Source organism: Haliotis rubra, unplaced genomic scaffold (genome assembly GCF_003918875.1).
Source record: "Haliotis rubra isolate DU_JTF1 unplaced genomic scaffold, ASM391887v1 Scf114, whole genome shotgun sequence".
Classification (NCBI taxonomy): domain Eukaryota; kingdom Metazoa; phylum Mollusca; class Gastropoda; order Lepetellida; family Haliotidae; genus Haliotis; species Haliotis rubra.
The window spans coordinates 1423541-1449990 of NW_025765048.1; the positions used below are offsets into that span (position 1 = coordinate 1423541).

At 40.9% G+C, this 26450-nt stretch overlaps 1 long non-coding RNA gene across 1 annotated transcript in view; it reads left to right on the top strand.

Moving 5' to 3' along the window:
* Positions 1 to 25276, top strand: part of LOC124252957 — a 49784-nt gene extending 24508 nt beyond the window's left edge. Inside the window, exons 2-3 of the long non-coding RNA XR_006892072.1 lie at positions 19099 to 19242; positions 25060 to 25276. This is a non-coding gene — a long non-coding RNA (uncharacterized LOC124252957). The remainder of the gene's footprint in view (positions 1 to 19098; positions 19243 to 25059) is intronic.
* The last annotated feature ends 1174 nt before the right edge of the window (positions 25277 to 26450 follow it).

Genomic DNA, 26450 nt, shown 5'->3' on the forward strand with positions numbered 1-26450 from the left:
GTATAGTGAGGACCTCGTTGTCCAGACCTAGTATAGTGAGGACATCGTTGTCCAGACCTAGTATAGTGAGGACCTCGTTGTCCAGACCTAGTATAGTGAGGACCTCGTTGTCCAGACCTTGTATAGTGAGGACCTCGTTGTCCAGACCTAGTATAGTGAGGACCTCGTTGTCCAGATCTAGTATAGTGAGGACCTCACTGTCCAGACCTAGTATAGCAAGGACCCCGTTGTCCAGACCTATCATAGTGAGAACATCGTTGTCCAGACCTAGTATAGTGAGGACCTCGTTGTCCAGACCTAGTATAGTGAGGACCTCGTTGTCCAGACCTAGTATAGTGAAGGACCTCGTTGTCCAGACCTAGTATATTGAGGACATCGTTGTCCAGACCTATCATAGTGAGAACATTGTTGTCCAGACCTAGTATAGTGAGGACCTCGTTGTCCAGACCTAGTATAGTAGGGACATCCTTGTCCAGATCTAGTATAGTGAGGACCAAATTGTCCAGACCTAGTATAGTGAGGACCTCGTTGTCCAGACCTAGTATAGTGGGGACCTAGTTGTCCAGACCTAGTATAGTGAGGACCTCGTTGTCAAGACCTAGTATAGTGAGGACCTCGTTGTCCAGACCTAGTATAGTGAGGACCTCGTTGTCCAGACATAGTATTGTAGGGACATCCTTGTCCAGACCTATCATAGTGAGAACATTGTTGTCCAGACCTACTATAGTGAGGACCTTGTTGTACAGACATAGTATAGTAGGGACATCCTTGTCCAGATCTAGTTTAGTGAGGACCAAATTGCCCAGACCTAGTATAGTGAGGACCTCGTCGTCCAGACCTAGTATAGTAGGGACCTCGTTGTCCAGACCTAGTATAGTGAGGACCTCGTTGTCAAGACCTAGTATAGTGAGGACCTCGTTGTCCAGACCTAGTATAGTGAGGACCTCGTTGTCCAGACCTAGTATAGTGAGGACGTTGTTGTCCAGACCTAGTATATGTAGGACCTCGCTGTCCAGATTTAGTATAGTGAGGACCTCACTGTCCAGACCTAGTACAGCAAGGACCTCGTTGTCCAGACATATCTTAGTGAGAACATCGTTGACCAGACCCTGTATAGTGAGTACCCCATTGTCTAGTCCTAGTATAGTGAGGACCTTATTGTCCAGACCTAGTATAGTGAGAACATCGTTGTCCAGACCTAGTATAGAGAGGACATCGTTGTCGAGACCTAGTATAGTGAGGTCCCCATTGTCCAGACCTAGTATAGTGAGGACCTCGTTGTCCAGACCTATCATGGTGAGGACATCGTTGTCCAGACCTACCATAGTGAGGACATCATTGTCCAGACCTAGTATAGTGAGGACATCGTTTTCCAGACCTAGTAAAGTGAGGACCTCGTTGTCCAGACCTAGTATAGTGAGGACCTCGTTGTCCAGACCTAGTATAGTGAGGACCAAATTGTCCAGACCTAGTATAGCGAGGACCTAGTTGTCCAGACCTAGTATAGTGAGGACCTCGTTGTCCAGACCTAGTATAGTAGGGACCTCGTTGTCCAGACCTAGTATAGTGAGGACATCGTTGTCCAGACCTAGTATAGTGAGGACCTCGTTGTCCAGACCTAGTATAGTGAGGACCTCGTTGTCCAGACCTTGTATAGTGAGGACCTGATTCTCCAGACCTAGTATAGTGAGGACCTTGTTGTACAGACCTAGTATAGTAGGGACATCCTTGTCCAGATCTAGTATAGTGAGGACCAAATTGTCCAGACCTAGTATAGTGAGGACCTCGTTGTCCAGACCTAGTATAGTAGGGACCTCGTTGTCCAGACCTAGTATAGTGAGGACCTCGTTGTCAAGACCTAGTATAGTGAGGACCTAGTTGTCCAGACCTAGTATAGTGAGGACCTCGTTGTCCAGACCTAGTATAGTGAGGACGTTGTTGTCCAGACCTAGTATATGTAGGACCTCGCTGTCCAGATTTAGTATAGTGAGGACCTCACTGTCCAGACCTAGTACAGCAAGGACCTCGTTGTCCAGACATATCATAGTGAGAACATCGTTGACCAGACCCAGTATAGTGAGGACCCCATTGTCCAGTCCTAGTATAGTGAGGACCTTATTGTCCAGACCTAGTATAGTGAGAACATCGTTGTCCAGACCTAGTATAGAGAGGACATCGTTGTCGAGACCTAGTAAAGTGAGGTCCCCATTGTCCAGACCTAGTATAGTGAGGACCTCGTTGTCCAGACCTATCATGGTGGGGACATCGTTGTCCAGACCTACCATAGTGAGGACATCATTGTCCAGACCTAGTATAGTGAGGACATCGTTGTCCAGACCTAGTAAAGTTAGGACCTCGTTGTCCAGACCTAGTATAGTAGGGACCTCGTTGTCCAGACCTGGCATAGTGAGGACCAAATTGTCTAGACCTAGTATAGCGAGGACCTAGTTGTCCAGACCTAGTATAGTGAGGACATCGTTTTCCAGACCTAGTATAGTAGGGACCTCGTTGTCCAGACCTAGTATAGTGAGGACCAAATTGTCCAGACCTAGTATAGCCGGGACCTCGTTGTCCAGACCTAGTATAGTGAGGACATCGTTGTCCAGACCTAGTATAGTGAGGACCTCGTTGTCCAGACCTAGTATAGAGAGTACATCGTTCTCCAGACCTAGTATAGTGAGGACCTCGTTGTCCAGACCTATCATGGTGAGCACATCGTTGTCCAGACCTACCATAGTGAGGACATCATTTTCCAGACCTAGCATAGTGAGGACCTCGTTGTCCAGACTTAGTGTAGTGAGGACCTCGTTGTCCAGATCTAGTATAGTGAGGATATCTTTGTCAAGACCTAGTATAGTGAGGACTTCGTTGTCCAGACCTAGCATAGTGAGGACATCGTTGTCCAGACCTAGTATTGTGAGGACCTCGTTGTCCAGACCTAGTATAGTGAGGACCTCGTTGTACAGACCTATCATAGTGAGAACATTGTTGTCCAGACCTAATATAGTGAGGACCTCGTTCTCCAGACCTAGTATAGTAGGGACATCGTTGTCCAGACCTAGTATAGTGAGGACCAAATTGTCCATACCTAGTATAGCGAGGACCTAGTTGTCCAGACCTAGTATAGTGAGGACCTCCTTGTCCAGACCTGATATAGTGAGGACCTCGTTGTTCAGACATAGTATAGTAGGGACATCCTTGTCCAGACCTGTCATAGTGAGAACATTGTTGTCCAGACCTAGTATAGTGAGGAACTTGTTGTCCAGACCTAGTATAGTAGGGACATCCTTGTCCAGATCTAGTATAGTGAGGACCTTGTTGTCCAGACCTAGTATAGTGAGGACCTCGTTGTCCAGACCTAGTATAGTGGGGACCTCGTTGTCCAGACCTAGTATAGTGAGGACCTCGTTGTCAAGACCTAGTATAGTGAGGACCTCGTTGTCCAGACCTAGTATAGTGAGGACCTCATTGTCCAGACCTAGTATAGTGAGGACGTTGTTGTCCAAACCTAGTATATGTAGGACCTCGCTGTTCAGACCTACCATAGTGAGGACATCATTGTCCAGACCTAGCATAGTGAGGACATCGTTGTCCAGACCTAGTATTGTGAGGACCTCGGTGTCCAGACCTAGTATAGTGAGGACCTCGTTGTACACACCTATCATAGTGAGAACATTATTGTCCAGACCTAGTATAGTGAGGACCTCGTTGTCCAGACCTAGTATAGTAAGGACCTCGTTGTCCAGACCTAGTATAGTGAGGACATCGTTGTCCAGACCTACTATAGTGAGGACATCGTTGTCCAGACCTAGTAAAGTGAGGACCTCGTTGTCCAGACCTAGTATAGTGAGGACCTCGTTGTCCAGACCTAGTAGAGTGAGGACATCGTTGTCCAGACCTAGTATAGTGAGGACCTCATTGTCCAGACCTATCATAGTGAGGACATCCTTGTCCAGACCTAGTATAGTGAGGACATCGTTGTCCAGACCTAGTATAGTGAGGAACTCGTTGTCCAGACCTAGTATAGTGAGGACCTCGTTGTCCAGACCTAGTATAGTGAGGACCGCGTTGTCCAGACCTAGTATAGTGAAGACCTCGTTGTCCAGACCTAGTATAGTGAGGACCTCGTTGTCCAGATCTAGTATAGTGAGGACCTCATTGTCCAGACCTAGTATAGTGAGGATCTCTTTTTCCGGACCTAGTATATTGAGGATCTCGTTGTCTAGACCTATCATAGTGAGGACATCCTTGTCCAGACCTAGTATAGTGAGGAACTCGTTGTCCAGACCTAGTATAGTGAGGACCTCGTTGTCCAGACCTAGTAGAGTGAGGACATCGTTGTCCAGACCTAGTATAGTGAGGACCTCATTGTCCAGACCTATCATAGTGAGGACATCCTTGTCCAGACCTAGTATAGTGAGGACATCGTTGTCCAGACCTAGTATAGTGAGGAACTCGTTGTCCAGACCTAGTATAGTGAGGACCTCGTTGTCCAGACCTAGTATAGTGAGGACCGCGTTGTCCAGACCTAGTATAGTGAAGACCTCGTTGTCCAGACCTAGTATAGTGAGGACCTCGTTGTCCAGATCTAGTATAGTGAGGACCTCATTGTCCAGACCTAGTATAGTGAGGATCTCTTTTTCCGGACCTAGTATATTGAGGATCTCGTTGTCTAGACCTATCATAGTGAGGACATCCTTGTCCAGACCTAGTATAGTGAGGACATCGTTGTCCAGACCTAGTATAGTGAGGACCTCGTTGTCCAGACCTAGTATAGTGAGGACCTCATTGTCCAGACCTAGTATAGTGAGGACCTCGTTGTCCAGATCTAGTATAGTGAGGACCTCATTGTCCAGATCTAGTATAGTGAGAACATCGTTGTCCAGACCTAGTAAAGTGAGGACATCGTTGTCAAGACCTAGTATAGTGAGCACGTCGTTGTCCAGACCTAATATAGTGAGGATATCGTTGTCAAGACCTAGTATAGTAAGGACATCGTTGTCCAGACCAAGTAAAGTGAGGACATCGTTGTCCAGACCTAGTATAGTGAGGACATCGTTGTCCAGACCTAATATAGTGAGGATATCGTTGTCAAGACCTAGTATAGTAAGGACGTCGTTGTCCAGACCTAGTATAGTGAGGACCTCGTTGTCCAGACCTAGTATAGTGAGGACCTCGTTGTCCAGACCTAGTATAGTGAGGACCTCGTTGTCCAGACTACTCGTAGTTTGTAAAAGCTAAAATTACTATCGAAAACCCCGTATAGATGGAATCGAAGTGAAGGAGATATGGTACATCTTAATGGCTAATAATATTCGTAACGGTTTATCTCCTATCAAGGTGAAATGCGTCCTTTGCCTGGCCCTCTCATAGTGTGTGCACAGCACACATGGTATACATGGGATCGTAGGGTCAAGTGCTTATAGATTACATTTGTTGAAGGTAATGAAATTGTGTCAACAGTGTTTCGCAGTTGTCGATACACGAGGTCAACAAAGGGCTGATGGAGCCACCTGACGAATACAAGTTGTCCTGATACTGTCCCTCGTCATCGCCATGGCTTTCACCATAATGACCTGTAAGATCTGATCTGATCTGTCACACTCAGAGTTGCCCTCCCAGTTTTCTCAGAAGCCCTCGTTGGTTTCAGTATATATGTGTTTGTTTGTGCGTGCGTGTGTGCGTGCGTGCGTATGTGTGTGTTCATGCCAACAGTACGATGTTGAACATATGGCGTCTAATGTGCCGCTAGTTATGCCCCTGAGCGATCAGATGTATGTTTCAAAACCTTTTGGCACTATACCCGGTGAAAAAAGAACACATATACGTCTTTGCGGAAGATGAAGTTTGAAAGTCAACTTGTTTATTATTAAGGGCAAACAGGCAAAAGTATCGATTTTGTATTAAAACAATCCGCCAAAGTCTGTGCACTTCACCACACTGTTAATACACATATGTTCAAACATTAATCTCACGAGTGTTTATTTCCACCGAACATCTCTTATTGGACCTTTAGATACGTGTAACCACGGACATGGTTAAATATACTGCACAATGCACAATGCGCTTACGGAACTTGGCAAAGACAGTACAAATAGAGCACATTTACATCTAAAGTGTTAGCATCACCATGATGCTTACTCCTTACATCTTCAGTCTGTAACCATAGAAACTGCACTTATTGAATCCTATTTAAGCCGCTTTGTATTTGCATACATTTACTCATAACGGACACTACAAGCCAGACTTATAGCAAGAAGCAAGAGTGCTTCATGCTTGTGGGAAGATATTAGCCCAACAGTAATAACCTTTCAGTAGCATCTATCAGCTTCACATAACAAGTAATATATTATTAAAGTCCACAAAATATTCTTCCATAATATTATGTTTCCTAGGAAACACACGACTCATCACATATCATATTCAAACATTACAGGGGTATCACATTCACTTGCTTCTGGGGGTCATATAATTACTTGTTACTGAAGATTCCACATTCACACACTACAGGGGATTCCACATTCACATACTACAGGGGATTCCACGTTCACACACTACAGGGGAATCCATATTCACACACAACAGGGAACTCCACATTCACACACTACAGGGGATTCCACATTCACACAGTACAGAGGATTCCACATTCACACACTACAGGGATTCCACATTCACACACTACAGGGATTCCACATTCACATACTACAGGGTATTCCACATTCACACACTACCAAGGATTCCACATTCATACACCACTGTGGATTCCACATTCACATACTACCGGTTATTCCACATTCACACACTACCAAGGATTCCATATTCATACATCACTGTGGATTCCACATTCACACTTCAGGGGATTCCACATTCACAAACTACAGGGGATTCCACGTTCACATACTACATTGAATTCCACATTCACATACAACAGTGGATTCCCCATTCACTCTCTTCAAGCGATTCCACATTCACACACTACAGGGAATTCCACATTCAAACACTACAAGGGATTCCACATTCACACAGTACAGAGGATTCCACATTCACACACTACAGGCGCTTTCACATTAACACACTACAGGGATTCACACTACAGAGGATTCTACATTCACATACTACAGGGATTCCACATTCACACACTACAGGGGATTCCACATTCACATACTACACGGGATTCCAAATTCATTCACTCCGTGGATTCCACATTCACACACTACAAGGGATTCCAAATTCATTCACTACGTGGATTCCACATTCACACACTACAAGTGATTCCACATTCAAACACTACAGGGGATTCCACATTCACACACTACAGGGATTCCACATTCACACACTACAGGGGATTCCACATTCAGACACTACCGGGATTCCACATTCACTCACTTCAGGGGATTCCACATTCACATACCACAGGAGATACCACATTCAAACAGTACAAGGGATTCTACATTCACACACTACAAGGGATTCCACATTCAAACACTACAACGGATTCCACATTCACACACGACAAGGGATTCCACATTCACACACTACTGAGGATTCCACATTCACACACTTCAGGGGAATCCACATTCACACACTACAGGGAATTCCATATTCAAACACTATAAGGGATTCCACATTCACATACTACAGAGGATTCAACATTCACACACTACAGGCGCTTTCACATTAACACACTACAGGGATTCCACATTCACACACTACAGAGGATTCTACATTCACATACTACAGGGATTCCACATTCACACACTACAGGGGATTCCACATTCACATACTACACGGGATTCCACATTCATTCACTACGTGGATTCCACATTCACACACTACAAGGGATTCCAAATTCATTCACTACGTGGATTCCACATTCACACACTACAAGTGATTCCACATTCAAACACTACAGGGGATTCCACATTCACACACTACAAGGGATTCCACATTCACACACTACAGGGGATTCCACATTCACACACTACCGGGATTCCACATTCACTCACTTCAGGGGATTCAACATTCACATACTACAGGAGATGCCACATTCAAACAGTACAAGGGATTCCACATTCACACACGACAAGGGATTCCACATTCACACACTAGAGAGGATTCCACATTCACACACTTCAGGGGAATCCACGTTCACAAACTACAGGGGATTCCACGTTCACATACTACATTGGATTCCACATTCACACACAACAGTGGATTCCCCATTCACTCTCTTCAAGGGATTCCACATTCACACACTACAGGGGATTCCACATTCACACACTACAAGGGATTCCACATTCACATACTACAGGGATTCCACATTCAAACATACAGGTTTCCATATTCACATACTACATGAATCCACATTCACACACTACGGGGATTCCACATTCACACACAACAGGGTATTCCACATTCAAACACTTCACACTACAGGGATTCCACATTCACACACTACAAGGGATTCCACATTCACATACTACAGAGGATTCCACATTCACACACAAAAGGGTATTCCACATTCACACACTTCCAAGGATTCAACATTCATACGCTACAGGGGACTCCACATTCACACACTTCAGGGGATTCTACATTCACACACTACAAGGGATTCCACATTCACACACTACAGGGGATTCCACATTCACACACAACACAGGGGATTCCACATTCACAGTACCACATACAGGGGATTCCACATTCACACACTACAGGGGATTTCACAACACTACAGGGGATTCTACATTCACACACTACCACAGGGGGATTCCACATTCATCACACACTACACAGGATTCCACATTCACACACTCACATTCACACACAGGGGATTCCACATTTACATACTTCAAAGGATTCCACATTCACACACTACAGGGGATTCCACATTCACACACTACCAAGGATTCCACAATCACGTACTACAGGGGATTCCACATCCACACACTACAGGGGATTCCACATTCACATACTACAGGGGATTCCACATTCACATACTTCAAAGGATTCCACATTCACACACTACAGGGGATTCCACATTCACACACTACAGGGGATTCGACATTCACACACTACATGGGATTCCACATTCAGAAACTACAGGGGATCCCAGATTCACATACTACAGGGGATCCCAGATTCACATACTACAGGGGATTCCACATTCACACACTACAGGGATTCCACATTCAAACACTTCAGGGGATTCTACATTCACAAACGATGTAGAGGGATTCTCACATTCACATACGGGGTCTTGCGCAGTGTCGTAATGAATATGTTATTGATCAGAGAGTTCATCAGGAAGTATGGATTGTTGTCACAGCTGTCTTACCTTATGTCACACCCATTGGTCAAGCTGACCCAGGAACCTGATCTGCTGTGTGTATATCTCGTCAAAATAGTTAGTGCATTATTGTATAGAGGCTGTGTCACGGTGTTGGTGAAAGTTGCCGTATGTACATGAATAGTAGCACACTAGCAGGGGCTCAGCACCATAGATTATGCATTATGCGCCTTGAGCATGCACTAGTTGCGTGGATACGTGCGCTATATAAATATCCTACAATAACAATAATTATAAGCAGGTGTACAATTCATATCCTGCTTAGACTGCATCTGGGTAAAGACATAAATATACCACAGTGACAGTTTTATGGGATTGTAAGCAGTAAAACGATCCTATGCAAGCGCAGAGTAAACATGCTTGGTTTATAAGATACTTCGGGTTAGACATGTGAGATGGAGCTCCTTACATAGACACATGGCGATACTCCCTTCCTCTTGTCTACAGTTCCCTCCCTTTGCCCTTCTAGGATCAGATCATCTTGTGATTCATGATCTGCTGTACTCGTGCGCCAAAGTAGTAAATGTCTACAAATGAGTGTTTCGGGGATTTTGGGGTGTGGCGTCAGGCACCACACAAACACCAACGTTGTAGTACGGGTCGTGGGGACTCCCTGTAGAGTAGGACATTTTTACCTTTTACATGAACATCTGGTGTCATTTTGAATTTTCACGGCTCCATTCATTTAATTCTGATCACTCTTTTGCCTTTTATACCCAATGAAATCAGTTTGGAATTCGGCTGATAATTGACCAACACCTGGCCTTATCCTATCTTTACATCGTTGTAATGGAAGCCACAGCCCAAATATACATTTACCACTGACTACGGGAACGGCATGTGTACAAGACACCTACATTACACACGGTTCTTTTATGTACCAATATGTACATATGTCTGAGTCGTATCGCATACAAGCATGGCTAGATATTTTAATGTCATCAACATGTTAAATGCATGTAAAGTACGATATTACTAGACTTTCCAAGGCATGTACTAGGACTATAAATATTGGTATACACTACACACTAACATAAAATTGTATTCATCTTCAGTATATCGTTGTTTGCATACATTATCTATCAGCTTTAGGTTCTTTTAATTCGAAGTCCAGCTTAGAGATTGTTGTCCTGATTTTTGAAATAATGAGTTCTTTGATATACTGTTCTCACACACGGATAATTTGAAAGATTAATATTTAAAGCTGCTATCAAGGCTGCATGCCCTCCGTATGTTTGTTTTGACTCCGACATACACTTGCTGGCATAAACTATACATGGTTCTTTGCAAACAGAGCCTGATCCAGAATACGTTTAATTTTAGCGGCCAGTTAGTTTTTTCCAGTGATACAATCTGGAATTATTAACTTGTGACATCGATCGGAAGTCTGGCATCAGGCGTAGTGCATAATTTATGCCAACACGCAAAGGGGCTTTATAAGTGGAGAAATACCCTAGATAACGTCCACATTCTCCCGACGTGGAGGGAGGATATAACGTTTACACCTAACATTTACACAATCTTCAAAAATAGATCATATGGCAAAGGATTAAGCATATGTAAAGATTTAGTTTACCAATTTTTTTTCGCCTGAAACCGGTCAAATGACCTTGACACCGTGACCTTAGTGACCTTGACCATTAGAATGCATTTTTGACGTACTATCAAGTTCCGGGGTCAAAACCCCTAAAAACTCAAAAATAACGATTTTGTAATTAGGGCTCCTTGCTGCACGGTCACATCTGAGGTCCTAGGCATGAATTTAGAAAATATTACGTCTAAATATTTATATGATGCTAGAATCTCTAGACGACTCCCATTGAAAAAACATTCCCCACATTTCGATAATTTACCGTATTTTTTAAAACAACCATTTTAGTTGTTTTACAGATTGCTGATGACTTTCACAAACCTCTCTAAAACATAATGTTTTTTTGACGACTATATACACCATCAGCAAATAACAAAAGTAACAATTGTCCAGCACCAAGATGTAATTTATTGCACGGTAACAGCTCCACCTAACGCTCATTCATTAATAAAGATGGAGAACAGCAAAGGGCTTAACACGCATCTTTGACGCAGACCTTGTGGGCAGACAGTGAGGCGAGATATCAGGGACACACTCATAAAGAGAAGTCAGCTTTCTGGGCAAAACTTCTCTACGTTTAAGAATATACCATAATTTGGAACTATTGACAAGATAAAGTTCTTTTATTAAGCCAAGACAATGTGCATAGATTTTTCCATTTTTAAATAAATAGCTGATTGAGACATATAATCAATTGTGCTATACGTTGTGCACCATGCTTGTGAATTAACAATCTCATCGTATGAATCTGCCCGAAACGCTAACCTATTATCCAGTGCTCACGTGTAAAATTTGCTACATGTACTGAGCAGTGATAATCCCCTATAGTTGTCAGGATCCCGTGGGTTACCCTTTAAATACAATGGTACAACTATTGCCATGTTATCTGGAAACACAGAAGAATCAAACCAAATTGTAAATAACAATTCGATATTAATTATTAGTAGATCAGTTGACTGTTTCGGAAATTCTTGAATAAAGCTCATCAAGAGACTCAGAGCATTTTGATTTCTTAATACATGTAGCTTCAGAGATTTCCTGTTACGGGTTGGTGTATATTACAATTCATTTAATCAATGACGACGTCATTATTATCAACTGACAATTCATTACGGTCTCCTCATTTCGTTACATCGAAGTCGTTAAACGTATTTATTATTTCGTTACCAATGGTATCCAAGGCATCGCTTGTTAGGTTCGAAATTGCTGTTTTTTCATAGGCAAGATGAAGATTTGTACAAGTGTATTCGTAAGGGGGATAATGTGAAAGATTGAAAGATATCTGTGGATTAAGTGAACTATAGTCTGCTAAAGTGTTACAGCTATCTGTGGTCAAGTTGAACTATGTTCTACTAAAGTGTTACAGCTGTCTGTGGTCTAGGTGAACTATGCTCTACTAAAGTGTTACAGCTATCTGTGGTCTAGGTGAACTATGTTCTACTAAAGTGTAACAGCTATCTGTGGTCAAGGTGAACTATGTTCTACTAAAGTGTTACAGCTATCTGTGTTCTAGGTGAACTATGTTCTACTAAAGTGTAACAGCTATTTGTGGTCTAGGTGAACTATGCTCCACTAAACTGTAACAGCTATTTGTAGTCTAGGTGAACTATGTTCTACTAAAGTGTAACAGCTATTTGTGGTCTAGGTGAACTATGCTCCTCTAAACTGTAACAGCTATTTGTAGTCTAGGTGAACTATGCTCTACTAAAGTGTAACAGTTTTTTGTGGTCTAGGTGAACTATGCTCCACTAAACTGTAACAGCTATTTGTGGTCTAGGTGAACTATGTTCTACTAAAGTGTAACAGCTATTTGTGGTCTAGGTGAACTATGCTCCACTAAACTGTAACAGCTATTTGTAGTCTAGATGAACTATGTTCTACTAAAGTGTAACAGTTTTTTGTGGTCTAGGTGAACTATGCTCCACTAAACTGTAACAGCTATCTGTGGTCTAGGTGAACTATGTTCTACTAAAGTGTAACAGCTATCTGTGGTCAAGGTGAACTATGTTCTACTAAAGTGTTACAACTATCTGTGGTCTAGGTGAACTATGTTCTACTAAAGTGTTACAACTATCTGTGGTCTAGGTGAACTATGTTCTACTAAAGTGTTAAAGCTATCTGTAGTCAAGGTGAACTATGTTCTACTAAAGTGTTACAGCTGTCTGTTGTCAAGGTGAACTATGTTCTACTAAAGTGTTACAACTATCTGTGGTCTAGGTGAACTATGCTCTACTAAAGTGTTACAGCTATCTGTGGTCTAGGTGAACTATGCTCTACTAAAGTGTTACAACTATCTGTGGTCTAGTTGAACTATGCTCTACTAAAGTGTTACAGCAATCTGTGGTCTAGGTGAACTATGCTCTACTAAAGTGTTACAGCTGTCTGTGGTCTAGTTGAACTATGCTCTACTAAAGTGTTACAACTATATGTGGTCTAGGTGAACTATGCTCTACTAAAGTGTTACAACTATCTGTGGTCTAGGTGAACTATGCTCTACTAAAGTGTTACAACTATCTGTGGTCTAGGTGAACTATGTTCTACTAAAGTGTTACAGCAATCTGTGGTCTAGGTGAACTATGCTCTACTAAAGTGTTACAACTATCTGTGGTCTAGGTGAACTATGCTCTACTAAAGTGTTACAGCTATCTGTGGTCTAGGTGAACTATGCTCTACTAAAGTGTTACAACTATCTGTGGTCTAGTTGAACTATGCTCTACTAAAGTGTTACAGCTGTCTGTGGTCTAGGTGAACTATGCTCTACTAAAGTGTTACAGCTGTCTGTGGTCTAGGTGAACTATGCTCTACTAAAGTGTTACAACTATCTGTGGTCCAGGTGAACTATGTTCTACTAAAGTGTTACAACTATCTGTGGTCTAGGTGAACTATGCTCTACTAAAGTGTTACAGCAATCTGTGGTCTAGGTGAACTATGCTCTACTAAAGTGTTACAGCTATCTGTGGTCTAGGTGAACTATGTTCTACTAAAGTGTTACAACTATCTGTGGTCCAGGTGAACTATGTTCTACTAAAGTGTTACACCTGTCTGTGGTCTAGATGAACTATGCTCTACTCAAGTGTTACAGCTGTCTGTGGTCTAGGTGAACTATGTTCTACTAAACTGTTACAACTATCTGTGGTCAAGGTGAACTATGCTCTACTAAAGTGTTACAACTCTCTGTGGTCTAGTTGAACTATGCTCTACTAAAGTGTTACAACTATATGTGGTCTAGGTGAACTATGTTCTACTAAAGTGTTACAACTATATGTGGTCTAGGTGAACTATGCTCTACTAAAGTGTTACAGCAATCTGTGGTCTAGGTAAACTATGTTCTACTAAAGTGTTACAACTATCTGTGGTCCAGGTGAACTATTCTCCACTAAAGTGTTACAGCTATCTGTGGTCTAGGTGAACTATGCTCTACTAAAGTGTTAGAACTATCTGTGGTCCAGGTGAACTATGCTCTACTAAAGTGTTACAGCTGTCTGTGGTCTAGGTGAACTATGCTCTACTAAAGTGTTACAGCTGTCTGTGGTCTAGGTGAACTATGCTCTACTAAAGTGTTACAACTATCTGTGGTCCAGGTGAACTATGTTCTACTAAAGTGTTACAACTATCTGTGGTCTAGGTGAACTATGCTCTACTAAAGTGTTACAGCAATCTGTGGTCTAGGTGAACTATGCTCTACTAAAGTGTTACAGCTATCTGTGGTCAAGGTGAACTATGTTCTACTAAAGTGTTACAACTATCTGTGGTCCAGGTGAACTATGTTCTACTAAAGTGTTACACCTGTCTGTGGTCTAGATGAACTATGCTCTACTAAAGTGTTACAGCTGTCTGTGGTCTAGGTGAACTATGTTCTACTAAACTGTTACAACTATCTGTGGTCAAGGTGAACTATGCTCTACTAAAGTGTTACAACTCTCTGTGGTCTAGTTGAACTATGCTCTACTAAAGTGTTACAACTATATGTGGTCTAGGTGAACTATGTTCTACTAAAGTGTTACAACTATATGTGGTCTAGGTGAACTATGCTCTACTAAAGTGTTACAGCAATCTGTGGTCTAGGTAAACTATGTTCTACTAAAGTGTTACAACTATCTGTGGTCCAGGTGAACTATTCTCCACTAAAGTGTTACAACTATCTGTGGTCTAGGTGAACTATGCTCTACTAAAGTGTTACAACTATCTGTGGTCCAGGTGAACTATGCTCTATTAAAGTGTTACAACTGTCTGTGGTCAAGGTGAACTATGTTATACTAAGGTGTTACAACTTTCTGTGGTCAAGGTGAAATATGGTCTGTTAAAGTGTTACAGCCAGCCGTGACTTTTCAAAAGGGATTTCTCTGAGAAACATGTACAGCTCCACCCATCCCCCACCCCGATCACCACCCCCCCACCCCTCACCCCGATCACCACCCCCGCCACTTCCCCTAACCCTAACGGCACATATGTAAATTTACGTTGTAAATCTGAAAGTTAATAAACGATAAACTGTGCACGATATTCATTGATCTACATAATTCAGCATAAAAACACTCATGTTAGTCGCCTGTGACTGATCGCCCTATCAATCAGAGCTAGACGTATCTGGGCCACGTGTCACCCTATAGGTCTGTACAAGTTTGTACACTGTCGTCTCCAGATCATGCCTGAAGTATATATATGTAAGTACTGAATATTACATTTCGGTGATATTAATGATTTGAACTTAGTATACACGAGTGATACCGACGTATATTGATACCTTATCGTCAGCAGGCAAAGACAATAGTCTTTAGTGTCCGGGGAATATCTCGAAAGGTTTTACAGGAATAAAAAAACAAAACATACGTGTAAAAACTTGTAATGCGTACATTCAACAAGATCTGAATGATAAATTATGCATTGTTGGATCAGTAGCATTTTATCCATATCATATATCACTTTACATTAGCCATCTGTGAAATATCTCAATCTCACTCACTAATTTACTCAAAATCACCCTTTCAACACTGATTACGTTCAGCAATGCTAACTTTATTAATATTCTGTGAAATATTCGCTCCTTGGAAACCTTTGACACACTCCCTTGTTTTATCTTGACATGAAGATGGCAGATTGATCGCTGACTGATAATCAAAACCGTAAGCTACAACCTGCAAGATGATAATGTCCATTTATCACGAACATGTAAGTCTTAGTTATTTTGATACACCCCCTCACCATACAGTCGACGTTAACGTTATATTTCTACCTGCAGGTTATCTGTAAACTCATCAGGTGTAAAGTCACGCACACATTCAACAGGTGCAGTAATAGGATCCTGCTGTATCTATTTGCCAGATGTTCTAGAGAACCAACAACCCACTTCCCCACTCACATCGTTGTTTTCGTGATGTAGGTGTGGAGCTGGTCTGAACGAGCAACATCAGCTAATTCCTGTATATGTGAGGGATATCACAGATCGAATGTGATGTGTCAGTCTGCTTGACACGTTTCCTCGGCAATCTGGACTTGTATCAGATAAGGTCTGATAAGTCGTCACGTGTGCACAGCGCTTCATTGTTTGTAGACCCATTCACTTAGGAGATAAACATACGGTGTTGGAAAATCAGAGGTATATAACGAAATTATAATAGCTGTCAATTTTAGATTTAAAACCTCACCTATTTAACGTTTACACCTACTATAATTCCGTCATATACCTTTGATTTTCCAACACAGTACATGCGATCTCTGTATTAGGATTTTTTAAAATACATACTGTGTTGGAAAATCAATGATTATATACCTCTGAGTGACTTTACTTAACCAATCACGATCCAGTATGTATTTGTGTAGAATGCCATATATCAGTCAAAACTGATAAGCGATTTGTTGGACGTGGATTACTCCATTTGTTGGTAGTATACAGACTGCCACATTGATCAAGCCACGAAACTGTTTGATATAATGTATGTATGTATGTATGTATGTATGTATGTATGTATGTATGTATGTATGTATGTATGTATGTATGTATGTATGTATGTATGTATGTATGTATGTATGTATGTATGTATGTATGTATGTACTGTACATACATACATACGGACATACGTCATACGTACGGATGGATGGATGGATGGATGCGTGCATGTATGCAAGTATGCATGTATTGTCATTCATTCATTCATTCATTCATTCATTCATTCATTCGGGGCGGTGGGGTAGCCTAGTGGTTAAAGCGTTGGCTCGTCAAGCCAAAGACCCGGGTTCGAATCCCCACATGGGTACAATGTGTGAAGCCCATTTCTGGTGTCCCCCACCGTGATGTTGCTGGAATATTGCTAAAAGGGGCGTAAAACCAAACTCATTCATTCATTCATTCATTCATTCATTCATTATCAACTCACGTATGCACTGCTGCTAATGCGGGCAAGGCATGGTGCTGTACAGGAAATAAACTGGAGGCAGCCCAGGCGGGTTCAACACACGGAACAAAATGATTATGAAAGTTGCTCGGTGAAATCTTTGTGGTGCAATCAGTGCCATAATACCAATCACTGCGAAGGTTTGATGATAAAGTAATGATTGAAATATCGCCGTGTCAGGTCAATACATCTCTCATTCCATTGTTATTGCGGGACAAGCCGAACAGCGTCCTGTTCGTTCCGGAAAAACGCGAGTTGTGCAGAGTTTCCGGTTGTCATTGAGTGAATGATATATTACTTCACAAGGACCTCGTTCCACAAGCCTTTATGATACGAGTGTCTTAATTCACTGCGACAGTGTTGGCCTTACGATGTCCCGGTGACATAATGGAACATTTACCGATGTGTAGAACAGGTGGCGCTCTATCAGCCCATGAAGTCACCTCCTTATCCAGGCAGGCCGCTTGGACATATGGGCCCACTTGCACAGATTTGCCACTGGTTGTCAATGAGACATTGTTTAATGCACAGCTGTTTTTTTTCCTTTTTTTTTTTTTTGTGTGTGTAAAATCAAAAATATACCCTAGAAGTATTGGTTTTCTCACAATATAACCAGAAAATGTAATATGGCTACAGAAATGTTGTAAAGAATTCATGACAGGGAAATACGAATATCAAATAATATATCGAGAGAGCAGTTGTTAAATACTCATTCACAGTATATTAATGATATGACCCTATTGCGTTGATAAATATTTTTCTAAAAGTGAAATTAAAATTGAATCTTGATTTTGCACGTTAACTTGATTACTTTAATGATTAACTAAGACAAAATCACTCCATCACCGAAAAGAAAATATCTTGAGCTCTGCGATTGGGCATGACAGACTCTACGGCAACGGCATAGGCCAGGGGAAACCACTCCCATCTTGCCCATAAACTAAAATTATCTGCTCTTGAGTTAATGAAAAGGTCACGGCCATTGTTAATCGCACGCGGACACCATTTGCTAGTATCCTTCCTTGATTATCAAAGAGGTATGTTGTTTCACACTTATTCCAACATTGAATCGGGTGGGAATAGTACTTTGTGATATCGACTCGATAGTTCTGTGGTTCACTACAGCATATAACAATGTATCCGACGTTAAATCGGTTGTGCATTCTCCGTGTTGTTGAAGTGTCGAGGCGAATCATACAGTACAGTTTTATGCAATATAAAAGCACGCTATCTCCAAACGTAAAGCTGATTATTTGCGTGAAACTTGAACACCATTTTGTCACAGACTACAATGATCTTAGCTCCTTACAATTGGTCCGGACCAATTGTAAGTTTCGATTGTAACTTACAACGATCTTAGCCTACAATCGCTTTGTGCAAGTCGATGGCGATTGTAGCCGAAGCCTAAGATCGCGATCTTATGGATTTACAATAATTGTAGCGCTAAGATCGTTCTGTGCAAGTGGTTTCCGAGGATATCTTGCTGAGTTTAGTTCACAGTGTGCAACCGTTCACCGTAAACAACTGGTCGTAATGTTTTCATGCTAGTAATGACTGTAGCAATTTTAATTATTATTTCATTTCAACGCCTACGTAATTCTTCAAATGAAATATAAAGACCAAATATATCAAGTCGGTTTATTCGGCTGTGACGGATTTACGCGTGTCCCCTGTAACAGGCAGAAACCTAGGACTTTGTAACTACATATTGAGGAGAATTACATTTAAATGAAAAGAACAGCTGATTATAATTTTTTGTTTTCCAGAAAGGGCCTGAATGAAACTCGTCCACCTGAAGCGAAAGTGGTGCCTTTATGATGACACTGTAAGCCTCAGGTTTGATTGGTCAGTTGTCGGACACGTGACTTGTGACATGTAAGCAGACTGGTCAATCGCGCCCACCGGCCAAGGTATGTATACGTTATCAAGCAATGCAGACCTGCTTCTTGGCCATTAGAAACATACTTACCGAATGAATGAATGAATGAATGAATGAATGAATGAATATGAATGAATGAATGAATGAATGAATGAATGAATCCATGAATGAATGAATGAATGAATGAATGAATGAATGAATGAATGAATGAATGAATGAATGAATGAATGAATGAATGAATGAATGAATGAATGAATGAATGAATGCAGATTTCAATCCGAAGATGATATACATATATACATCAACATATTCAATTCACAAGGCAAGGACACACATGGACAGAGCAAAGGCAAGGAAGGATCTATAATACACACTTGAGTGAGGATACCATGGAATACAGGTATTTACAAAATAGGACAATCACACATCTCCATTACATTTCATATATGTGCTCAGTAGCCAGTATTTCACCTACAGACACACTGACATGAAAAAGATCTAACAGTTTGGAAAAGAACTGATTCCTGTTGTACAAATAATGTTCACAATGTAGAATTATATGGCAGTCATAGTCAGTACAGTGCCTTTCAGAGAGTTCACAGGATTGTGCAGGAGATTTGATTTGTACACAAAATTGTAAGATGTCTCTATATTGTTGATAAACATACATGTACTACAAAGGTACAGTGGGTGAGGCGGTGTCTGGACATATCCTGTCTCACGCTGACTTGAGTAGCTCATCGTACAGTTTCGGTTCCATTAACACAGTTAATAACTCTTTACTGCCATGAGGATTTACATGGAAACTTCCCAATTTCAAGATAGTCACCCACATATACTGACCAGCAATAAAAACGCAACTCATAATTCATGAAAATTGTACTTTTTCAGCATGAGTTTGGATTTGATGCTTTAACACAATTGTCTTGATTTCTTGAATTGCGTTTCTTTGGCTGGTCAGTATATTTAAAAAGATTGTATTTTAGTATGGTTTGTAGAAGCGTGTCACATATACTATGTGATATATCAACAGCTTATTAGATAGCTGGTATGTATAACTATTTTCAACCCAGAACATGAAAGAGCTTGATTAACCTGATGAATGGTAACTCATGTCTACAGATCTTTCAGATTATTGTCTCGTTGGTGTTTGGAATTGTACGAATTTTATGTTTGGGATACAACCCCATAGATGTTTAGATGACACTGGATGTTGTTAAGAGCTGCTTATAACACCGTGTGTTGTTTAGAGCTGCTTATAATACTGTGTTTTGTCTAGAGCCGCTTATAACACTGTGTGTTGTTTAGAGCTGCTTATAACACTGTGTGTTGTTTGGAACTGCTTATGAGACTGTGTTGTTTAGTGCTGCTTATAACACTGTGTGTTGTAAAGAGCTGCTTATGACACTGTATGTTGTTTAGAGCCACTATGACACTGTGTTGTTTAGAGCTGCTTATAACACTGTGTGTTGTTTAGAGCTGCTTATTACACTGTGTTGTGTAGAGCTGCTTATTACACTGTGTTGTTTAGAGCTGATTATGACAGAGTGTGTTGTAAAGAGCTGCTTATGACACTGCGTGTTGTTTAGAGCTGTTGGTGAATGTTTAATGGCACGTTATTCCACAGCACGGTCCTGCTTTAGAAAAAGCTCTTTTTTCTCGTCAATCGAATGTCAAGATTGACATGTGGCGCTGAGTGTGCCCTAGAACTAGAACTCATTGTTGTAAAGTGTAATTCGTTTTGAAGAATTCTAGTTGAGCCACGCTGTTTGACCTTGAAAATGATCAAAATTCTTGATTACTCCAAATGGAAAATGTCAACCTCTGTTCCATGTGACGTTTTAGATTTCTGTTTATGCATTGGGGAATTGTCTACTTGACGAAATGTCCAATTTTAACACGACTGGTGGCCTCCTGGATTCAGGATTCACTGCATTGTTGCACAGAAATCCAGTGATCTTCTCGAGTGATCCAACTTGGTAGACACAGAAGTTCAATGACATCAACAGGAATTCTCTACAAAATGTCAAGCAGACATTTATACACTCCGAGTGTTCAGTCTTCAGCCATAATAGTGCTCATGTCACAGTGGCTAACAAGAATGTATACACCTGAAAATTCACACTTCAATCTACCCAACATTGTGTACTGTGAAACTGCCATTCCTGCGTGTTAGATGTCAGGTAATATCAAACATAAACATTTCTTGCTGTTTTCACCGCCAACAAACATGGATGCACTCACTCACTCACTCACTCACTCACTCACTCACTCACTCACTCACTCACTCACTCACTCACTCACTCACTCACTCACTCACTCACTCACTCACTCACTCACTCACTCACTCACTCACTCACTCACTCACTCACTCACTCACTCACTCACTCACTCACTCACTCTCACTCCTCCTCCCCACTCACTCGCTTTACACCTCACTCACCACAGGTCCACTACGATGGTCCATGTTCAGTAAAATGACATTGCATCTGGGAATTACATATAACCATAACAAAGGCGGTAGATAATGAACATAGTTACCTGCTGGTCATGTTGGTGTTCATGGACTTGATTATTACATGACATTGATTAGATTTATATACATATATACATGTAATAGCGGCACGTGGTTTATCTCAGTGGTAGTGGTAAGTGTGCGGACCGGACCCTAGAGACTACTGTACGAAACAATCCCACTCCAGTCTACAACATTCTGGCCAGATTGACTCCACCATCTAACTAAAGTACTGTCGGAAATGCTAGAAAAATGCTTTTTAGCCGTAATACTTTGATAAAGGCGATAAATGTACAATGTTGTCAATATATCAACTCGCCTATAGTGTACCTAATTTGTATTTCAATCGATTTAACATTCCCATGCATTTAAAGGGCAGTTTACAGGAGAGAATATGGTACCAAAACAACAACTTAGGATTTTTTCACAGTTCAACAACAGAAATCTGAAATAGTCTTTACATTTATGCTAATAATACAGGTGGTGTAAAAATATGAATCAACGTTTTTCTTTAACAAATAACTGTTGAATGTTTGTGTTACTTTACTTAATTATCGTTTCTTTATTGAAGAAATATTAATATAAATGTTAAGTCTTGATTAATAAGTTTCCCGTCATGCATGCACTTCTTTATCACAGCGTCCACTATGGCCAACTATTTGCAGTCAATTCTTGCAATGGTTTATAAGTTTTCTGTGCTTGAAAAATACAGAGGTAAACCTTTCATTAGCATAGAAATGGTTTATTACAGAACTTGTAGAGCTGTTGGTATGTCTTACCAACAAGTTTACAATATTGTAAACAAATCAGACAAGACAGGGACCGTCTCAAAAGCAAAACCGGGACGTAAAACCATCCTTGACAACTTTGACAAGGGAGTACTTAGACGGGCGGTCTACAAACTTTATGAGAAGAAGAATATATATATTCTAAAGAAGCTACACCAGTGACTTCGTTAAATCTTTGGCCAATGTTCACAACTAGATTAAACTGACCGAATTACATCCATATTTTTGCAATGAAATATACTGTTGACATGCAAAACATTTATTACAACGTTGCACATTTCTACAATCAATCGATAAGATAACACATGTGATAGGATTCCTCCAATGTACAGTAATTCGTATGTTTATTTCAAAACAAACACACATACACAAATGATCCCTTACATAACCAATACGTATACTATACGTACACATATTCAACATTTTGAAGAAAACATCTATTGAGATGACCCCTCCCCCGAGCGTGCGCTCAGGTGTCAATTTCACCTGTCGATACCGTGCATGCTGATGACGTAACACAGGCAGTTAATGTTTGTATCAAATAACGTCCCACTACCCGATATTTTTCTAATTTTTTCGTATTTTCATCAGTAAAAACACATTTTAGGGCATGTCTCAAAATTTATTCCCTCGGTCTACATTAGGTAGATGTTTCTTAAAGTGATATTTATTATTTAAGTAACTGTAATACCTCTGAATTTTAAATATAAGTCAAAAAGCATTTTTCTAGCATTTCCGACAGTACTTTTTTAAGCTTTGTTTTAGGCTTGACTGGTATCTTTTGTGTTTTGTAGAATTCCGATTCCGAATGAATTTACGAAGTACCGAATCCACAATCACTACATTAAAAACAAATATCAGACAATCTCAAATCCCAGTTGTAATCTCTGTCTTACCCGATATATTTTGATAAATGAAGAAAAGTGTGTTTTGGCGAATCGTCAAGAGAACCACTCTGTTCATGTATTGTTGAAGTGACATCAGATACCGCTTCATGGTCGCAATAACGGAATGATGTCGTCATGTTAATTGAAAGCACTTCGTTCGTCAAAGGGAAAATATTTTTTTCAATATATAATATGATTAAAACATCTTTAATGTCAAGCAGACACTCTTTGGTTTTATTTTGTTTTTGTTTTTGTTTTTACGAATTTAATGTTTGACGTGTATAAGTGATATCCGACTTTGAGAAGTACACACTCATTACCCAATGTCTTCATGTAGCATATGGTACACGTGTAACAACAGGAAGTAAACACTATTAAGGTGGCTTCCTACAGACAGGCCTCTAGCTTATACTAGTGAAATCACTTCACAGAAAATCTATTCACGAGGTAAACACAAAGCTGAAATATAGATAAATACCGACAGTCTTATATCAAATGCAAATTGTTCCAGCAACTACGAGGACTTCAGCGGAGCAGGGAGTAGCGACAGCAGCTGATACTGCTCCAGACTTTCACTTATTGATCTTAATCCTGGTTCGTTTTCTGTTTCAATTTCGCCCAAAATGTTTAGACGATTATATCATATTACCGGGTCTGGGTGCAGTGTGTCAATATCAACTGATAATATGACCGTGTGCACGGAAGTGTTGCAAGACATGCACCTGAGCCCTCATGGGGGGTAGTGTAGAAGGCCTGTCCCCGTACCTGTTTGTATCACATCGGAGTTCAGTATCAGATTCCACGATCCTTAACCTCCCCAACTGACGAAAGGCCAAGGCGTCACTGTTTCGTATGTCCGGTACTGAGGCCTGTGTATGTGGGAATACAATTAGTGTGTGCCACTGTGGACACATTGGAACCATTTGGTTCCAGACTCCATTGTAGTTCTGGTAACAGAGGAGTGAACTGCTGTAAATATGCGGTAAGAAAGGGGAGGTAACTCAGATAAAGACAATATTATCCTTTCCACTCACTCTGCCTCATTACTGGGTCTTTTTAACACCTTTGACAATAGCTTCCTTTACATCAGACGTTGATCTTCAAACTGTTACCGTTATGGTATGGGGTCAAATATCAATAATGTATCCAGACGGTGGAAAGGTGAGTTTGGACAAGGGATTTTCTATTTGTCGTTATTTATAATTTTAGCTAATGTCGTCTTTTTCCTAAAGATTTCCCAGATGAATTCAGGTTCCTATAGGGACAGCAGAGTTCACTCCTCTATCGAGGCCACCCGGCACAGCTCCTCTCCGTGTTAGGCCATGCTTGGAGTAGTCGTCGTTAACAACTGATCGTTATGTTCATAAAGAAGTAATGACTCCCAAATCTCTTCCCCCAGTTAAATGATTTTCAGTCAGTTAGACTGATTATTTCGTATTCAAGAACTAACATGAGGAAGGTGGTTGATTCACCATTTGTCTGGAGTCGCGACCCGATCTGGTTCAACAGATCAAACGTATTTCATTATGTCGAAACATTGCGTCAATCACTGTGATGACAATCCTGTGTTTGTCCTACACAGATATACGAATGACATTTCTTTCGTTTTGGATGGCAGTTTAAAAGTTACGGTGTACTTACTTGTCCTTGACAGTTAGGTAGGTCACCGGGACCCGAGTTCATGCCTGTCCCCAGCGGGACCCGAGGTCATGCACTGCCGCAGTTAACCGAAACGTTCACTGGACAATCGTGTTTAAAGGTTATTGTTTGATCGGCTTTCTAGAAGTTTGTGAGTCAATATTAAAGCATACGACTCATGGATGACACTCATGTTTATTTCATAGAGCCACGTTTCGGTGCAGATTCTTAGACCGTTTTCAAGCTGAAGGATCAATATGTATATTATCAGAAAGGTTAGTTGTGAATAATTCATGGGTGCAACACAATATTTTACTCGAGTTCGCGTCTAGGATTGTATTTCTCTCACTAAGGGGGCGGTGGGGTATCCTTGTGGTTAAAGCGTTCGCTCGTCACGCAGAAGACCCGGGTTCGATTCCCCATATTGGTACAATATGTGAAGCCCATTTCTGGTGTCCCCCGCCATGATATTACTGGATAATTGCTTAAAGTGGCATAAAGTTTTACTAAAATTCAAGCTCAGGTACAGATCAATTACTGGTTGTGATCAAATCAATAATCTATATTTTGAAAGTATTCTACTTCCCAGTCCAGTTTTAGCTTTCACCTATGACGTTGCAGATGTCTGTGTGGCCTTTTTACCTGCCATGGTAGCAGCTGATTGTCGACGTACAGTAGTACCTGTGGACAGTATGTAGTTGAGCAGGAACTTAGCTGCATATATTACAATCAAATTAACATTTGATATCAAACTCTAGTTACAATTCTGATAGAATGGTTTACTCCAATAAACATTGGAACTCTCAGATATTTCAATCAAAATCATTCCACTTTCTTTTCTTCTTTTTTTCAGAAATGATAATAATCATATTGAGGTTATGTCAAACCTCATGCCTGAAAGTAAGATGCGTCTTTACAAATGTTTACATCCATGTCATTTTTCTGCTTCTGTACGTTTCCCGTATTTTCATCACAGTGTCAAAATTACGTGAGTCGTCTGTCGGAAGTATTCAAGTTTTAAACACATTAATCTGAATACAAACAGTTCCCTTTGGCAAGGCAGTCGTGTATATACAGCGCCTGATCCGGCGTTTTAATCTCCAATGTTCCCCCAGCAGAACACGTGTATTATTTCAGTATGGTATTCCACTCGGTGTAAACAATACATAGCAAGTATACATGTAGAACTCGGCAACACGGACAGGTTAAAAACACGTCGCGTTGGAGCAAATATAACAGTAAACATGAAAGTTTGATTATTCAACAGTTTTTTAAAATCGAAACAGGTGTATATCCATCTGTTGAAATAGCCAAGACAATACAGCGTGAAGACACGTTTAATACGTTAACTCCGTGTGCCTCGCAATGCCAGCGACCAACATGTGACAAGGAATCAGATCACACATTAACA